This window comes from Leucoraja erinacea, unplaced genomic scaffold (genome assembly GCF_028641065.1).
Source record: "Leucoraja erinacea ecotype New England unplaced genomic scaffold, Leri_hhj_1 Leri_1265S, whole genome shotgun sequence".
NCBI lineage: Eukaryota > Metazoa > Chordata > Chondrichthyes > Rajiformes > Rajidae > Leucoraja > Leucoraja erinaceus.
This window is the reverse complement of record NW_026575523.1, coordinates 33,802-40,555: the sequence shown is the minus strand read 5'-3', so window position 1 is coordinate 40,555 and position 6,754 is coordinate 33,802.

The following is a 6,754-nucleotide window of genomic DNA, read 5'->3' as shown; positions in this document are numbered from 1 at the left end:
TCTATACGATATCCCCTCAAATCCTTCAAAGTTTCGGTGATTGAAACCCGGGGGATCCATTGTCATTTTATGTTCGTCTCGCAATCCCGGGATTAACCTGACGAACGCACGCTGCACTCTCTCAATAGCAGGAATGTCCTTCCGCAAATTAGGAGACCGAAACTCCACATAATACACCAGCTGTGGTCTCGCCAGGGCCATGTGTACCCGCAGTAGCACCTCCTTGCTCCAATACTCAAATCCTCTCGATATTAAGGCCAACGCGCCATTTGCTCTCCTCACTGCCTGCTGTGCCTGTATGCTTACTTTCAGTGTTTAATGTACAATGATATTCGGGCCACGATGCACCTCCCCTTTACCTCCACCTGACAACATTCAGAGAATAATCTGCACATTGTTCTTGAATGAACGGTTTACATGATGCCCTGTCGGCCTCCCGATTCTTACCGCGAAATTTGTTAACTGTCCACTACTGTTTAAAAGATGGAACTGTACAGCAAAGATGGATTTCCTTGGATCCACAATGTCCGTGAACCGGAAAAACTGATCTGATCTCCCACCATGTGATCTACAGTATCCCTCCATGTCCTTTTGGTTCATTTGCTCCACTAAAAGGGTCTTGTCGTTTCTGCCTTCACCACCACCCCTGACAGTGTGTACGATACACCCGGTATTCTCGGTGTAAAGAGCATGCCCACTCCCCAACATGACATTTAAATGTTACTACCCTCACGTAAAAGCTATGCACAGTAGACTTTGTGATATCCGTCCAATGAAATAGGTTCTGATTGTCTATCCTATTTATGCCTCATAAATGTATATTATTCTGTTGGGTGTCACTCTCACACTTTGACGTTCCAGAGCCACTATTCAAAGTAGGGCCAAACACATTGTATAGCTCTAAAGGGAGCATTCTGGTTATCCACCTCTGCACGCTCCCCAAATTTGGCAAATGAACACAATACGTTAACGCAACCAAACACATGTCCTATAAGGCGGCAACACGATCGCTTGACTCATACACAATGCTCCAATTGCTGCAGGCAGCGCATCGTATGCCTTCTTTGCGACTCTATCTACATGCCTTGCCTCGTTGGACAGCAAGCCCCCATTGAGTGTCAGTGTTGTTAAGGGTCCCTGTGTGCAGCTCACCGGATCTCCCAGCGTAAGCATTTCCAGACAGAAAAGCGGACAAGTAAACACATTATTCTTTGATGTTGGTGACTCCGTGTTTTGGTGCTTTGGCAGCCTAATTCAATTCATATATTTTATATTTAGCTTTGTTCACTTTTATGAAATGCTATCATAAAACAAATTTTGGAGAACTGACTGATAATAGAACATCGTCTAACTTTGGAGTGTTTTGACTGCGGAGCCCCCCCCCCCCCCCCGCTCGTTCGACAATCATCAGTTGACCAACGAACTGAATGATTTTACTGCAGGTTTGAAAATCATAAACGTAACATTGGTACCCCTCCCCCCCCATCCCCCCTCCCCAACCAACACAGCCGGACCCTAGTCTACAAAGAATGGACCCTGCTCCGTCTCCTCCCATTGACCACTTCACACCTACTTAAGGCAAGACTCTAGTCTGAAAAGACTGGACCAATTCCCACCCCAACCAACACTTCACACCCATTCACAGCCTGACCTCAGTCTGCAAAGACTGGACCTTTCTAAGCCCACCCCCCTCCAATCACCACTTCACACCTACCTGTGCTGCACAAAATAACGTATCCAATATCAACGTTAAAAATAGAGGATGTGGGGAGACTTTTCAGAGGGAAAAAGAGCCGGAAATCTCCAGGACCTGACATTGTTTCCCCAGTTACTCTTAAGCTCTGTACTGAACAGCTGGCACCGGTCTATACAGACATTTATAAACAGTCCCTGCGAATATGTACTGCCCCTGTCTGCTTCAAAGTCTCCACTATGTCCCTGAATCCAAAAAGGCAAGGGTTACTTGTCTTAACGACTACAGGCCTGTCGCACTGGCCTCTGCAGCCATGAAGACACTCGATGGCTTCATGACTTTGTGGAGTCTGTTCTTAACTTCTCACAGTAGAGTCTGTTCTCACGTTCTCCATCATGTCTGGTTTGGCTCAGCCACCAAGCACGACATCAGGAGGCTGCAGGGAATTGTCCGATCAGCAGAGAAGGTTATTGGCTGCAACCTTCCCTCCATTGGTGTACTGTACACGTATAGGGCCAGGAAGCGAGCGGGCAAGACGATCTCTGACCCCTCTCACCCTGACCACAGACTCTTTGAATCACTTCCCTTTTGAAGGCGACCCCAGGTAGTCAAAGCTTCCACAGCCACATAAAAACAGTCTTTATCCACGAGTAGTTGCTCTACTCAACAGTCAAAAGCCAGTAGCCTCCCTTTGATCTGGTATTTTGTTGGTTCACATGCTTGATCAATGGTGTTTTATCATTAATGTTTTATTATTATTAATGTTCAGTGTTTCCTGAGTCATTCGTAACTGTCACTGTATGTCATGTTGTTACTTGTTGGCGGAGCACCAAGGCAAATTCGTTGTATGTGAATACTTGGCCAATAAATCTACTTACTTACTTACTTTATGCAGTTTTGGTTTCCCGCATATTGGAAGGGGGTGGGGAATGGAAATGGTGCAGGGCCGGTTTATCAATATACGGTCCAATAGAAGGTATTTTCTGTCATGAGCAATTGGGCAGGTAAAATGTATTCAAGAAGGAACTGCAGATGCTGGAGAATCGAAGGTACACAAAAATGCTGGAGAAACTCAGCGGGTGCAGCAGCATCTATGGAGCGAAGGAAATAGGCGACGTTTCGGGGCGAAACCCTTTTTAAGACTGATGGGGGGTGGGGGTGAGAAGGAAGGAAAAAGGGAGGAGGAGGAGCCCGAGGGCGGGGGGATGGGAGGAGACAGCTCGAGGGTTAAGGAAGGGGAGGCGACAGCAATGTATTGTTGCGTCGGAAGTGACGGGGGCTGAGGAGAGACCTGAAGGAAATACATGCATTGGTGACAGGCACAGGCACATAATTTTTACCCCAAGGTTGAAATGTCAACAACTGGGAGGCACAACATTAAGATGAGAGTGGCGACATTTAAAGGAAAAGTACGAAGGGGACAGACGGAGGGGAAAGACGTGATACAATGCAAATGAGACGCAGGAGATAGGAGAGCAAAATTATGAAAAGTGGATAATTACGGGGTAACTGTTGGAAAATGGCAGATTATAACCATATAACCATATAACAATTACAGCACGGAAACAGGCCATCTCGACCCTTCTAGTCCGTGCCGAACACATAATCCCCCCTAGTCCCATATACCTGCGCTCAGACCTTAACCTTCCATTCCCTTCCCGTCCATATAACTATCCAATTTATTTTTAAATTATAAAAACGAACCTGCCTCCACCACCTTCACTGGAAGCTCATTCCACACAGCCATCACTCTCTGAGTAAAGAAGTCCCCCCTCATGTTACCCCTAAACTTCAGTCCCTTAATTCTCAAGTCATGTCCGCTTGTTTGAATCTTCCCTACTCTCAGTGGGAAAAGCTTTTCCACGTCAACTCTGTCTATCCCTCTCATCATTTTAAAAACCTCTATCAAGTCCCCCCTTAACCTTCTGCGCTCCAAAGAATAAAGCCCCAACTTGTTCAACCTTTCTCTGTAACTTAGTTGCTGAAACCCAGGCAACATTCTAGTAAATCTCCTCTGTACTCACTCTATTTTGTTGACATCCTTCCCATAATTGGGCGACCAAAATTGTACACCATACTCCAGAATTGGCCTCACCAATGCCTTGTACAATTTTAGCATTACATCCCAACACAAGATTGTGGGACAAATGAGAGCGTACCCGTCTTACGGGAGGGTGGCAGCATTTAGGGGACGTTGAATAGTCTTGGATTGTTTATCTGTGGAACAAGATGCGACATTGTGAGAGGCATGGAGAATGTACACATCGATTAAGTTGTAGACATTGCTTTAAGGTGAACGAGGCAACCTTGAAACACATTTTTGCACAGTGACTGTTGTTGTATAGAACGCTGCCATGATTGGTTTGTAAGGCGAATATGACAGTGGCGTTTAATAAAACTTCGAGGAGCTTCGCTGTTCCTTTCTATTAAGGGATGGTGAGATACACGGAGCTGATGCTGTGGCGGGCCGTCTCGGAGCGGAGACGGCGTTCCGGCTTTCGGCGGCGGCGACATCACCACGGAGGTCTGCTGGACTGGAGGGCGGCATCTCCGGCCTGGATCGATCGCCTCAGCGCAGAGGGAGAACAAGGAGGGAAGAGACGCAGTCTAAGACTTTGCCTCCATCACAGTGAGGATGTGCTTGGTGAACTCACTGTGGTGGATGTTTAATTTGTGTTTATTGTGTGTTTTGTTTTTATTGGTTTTGTGTAGGACAGCAGGCGACATAATTTCGTTTAGACCGAAAGGTCTAAATGACAATAAAGGAACCTAATCTAATGTAATCTAATCTAATCTAATCTAATCTAATCTAATCTAATCTAATCTAATCTAATCTAATCTAATCTAATCTAATCTAATCTAATCTAATCTAATCTAATCTAATCTAATCTAATCTAATCTAATCTAATCTAATATGTAAGACCTGTAGATAGATGAGATACATACACACATTGTCGCCGAAATGAATGTTTCTGCGCTGTTCCTTTCTAGGTTCTGCAATCTAGATGCTGGGTATGTGTAACCCCTTTTATAATATCATTGATGGCGCCGCCCGTCTGGTGGCAACCAACTCTGCACTGATTTTCTAGATGAGAAAAAGGATCCTCTCTCTGGAACCGGAATGTACGTCGCTCGCTCTCCCACTCCCCCCCCCCACCCCCCCCCCCCCCCCACCCCCTCCCCAGTTCAGCCACCAGTCTTACTGTCTCCGACTACATTCTGCCACTGTCCCGCCCTCTCCCCTGTCATCAGTTTGAAGAAGGGTCCCGACCGGAACGTCACCCATTCCTTCTCTCCAAGTATCTGCCTGTTCCCTGCGGTATTCCAGCATTTTGTGTCTAACGCCGGAATATATGGGTTCAGATATCTGCATATGTCTTGTCTTTCTTTTTACCTTCTAGTCAATTTAATAGCGATCGTGATCCTATCGCGGGGGAAATGTGGTCTGTCCACTTGCACGACTCGCTACCTGGTGGCCATGGCAGCAGCGGATCTGCTAGTCATTGTCGCTGAAGTCATATTACGTCAGATCCACTCTTACTACTTCCCGGTGAATTTCCTGGACCTCACCGCCGTGTGCATTCTACGACGTCTGCTACGCCGTGTCTCCACGGACTGTTCCGTTTGGTTCACCGTCACTTTCACCTTCGACCGTTATGTCGCTATTTGTTGCCCGAAGTTGAAAACAAAATATTGCACCCGGCAAACAGCGGCTGCGGTTCTCGCGACGATCGGCGTTCTGTTCTGTCTGAAAAACATTCCATTCGCGTTCACATATCGAGCAGGACAGAGTATCAATAACGTGTCGTGGTTCTGTTACTTGAAACCAAGTTTTTTCACGGAGCCTGGATGGGTGGGATTGGACAGCTTTGACAGGATTTTAACACCTCTCACCCTTTCGTTGTAATCCTTCTTCTCAACGCTCTGACAGTCCGCCACATTGTAGTAACCAGTCGGGTCCGTAAAGAACTGAGGGGTCAGTCTAAGGGGAAGGACGGCAGTGACCCGGAGATGGAAAGCAGGCGGAGGTCAATGGTTTTGCTTCTCACGCTATCCGGCAGCTTCATCCTCCTGTGGCTGACTAACGTTGTAGATTATTTCTATTATCAGATCACAGGCTTAGAATTCAACGATTATGAATACATTTTTCACGAAGTTGGGTCTTTGTTAAAGAATCTTAGCTGCTGCACGAACACTATTATTTACGCTGTAACCCAGTCCAAGTTTAGGGAACAGATGATAAGCGCTGTAAAATATCCTGTCACCTCGTTGTTTCGGTTCAATCAATAAGTCGTGTCCTAAGCGAAACGAAAAGGGATTACAATATACGAGGTGCAGTTTTCGGTCCCGGATATTCGCCGCATCAGTCATGGCGCCACCTATCGGCTGCATGCGCAATAGGCGGAGTATCTTCTGCGATCCGGGATAGACAGAGTTGATGTGGACAAGCTTTTCCCTTTGAGAATAGGGAAGATTCAAACAAGAGGACATGACTTCAGATTTAAGGGACAGAAGTTTAGGGGTAATATGAGGGGGAACTTCTTTACTCAGAGAGTGGTAACGGTGTGGAATGAGCTTCCAGTGGAAGTGGTGGAGGCAGGTTCATTGGTATCATTTAAAAATAAATTGGATAGGCATATGGATGAGAAGGGAATGGAGGGTTATAGTATGAGTGCAGGCAGGTGGGACTGAGGGGAAAAAAGTTGTTCGGCACGGACTTGTAGGGCCGAGATGGCCTGTTTCCGTGCTGTAATTGTTATATGGTTATATGGTTATATGGTTATATGATCTCTGTCTAATCCATATATATAACCATATAACCATATAACAATTACAGCACGGAAACAGGCCAATATATGCTGCTTCACATCGCATGATAGAACACCTCTGCTGTCTAACCCGGAAATCCGCAGGATCGGCATCGTACACTGCGTCACAACACGTAATTTTAATGAAGAATTCTCGCAGTCACCAATCCCTCCCAGGTTCCGGATCGACCCAACATTAATGCATGTGAATGCGCTGAATAGAAGGCAATGCAGAAAAGGCACATTGCATTGT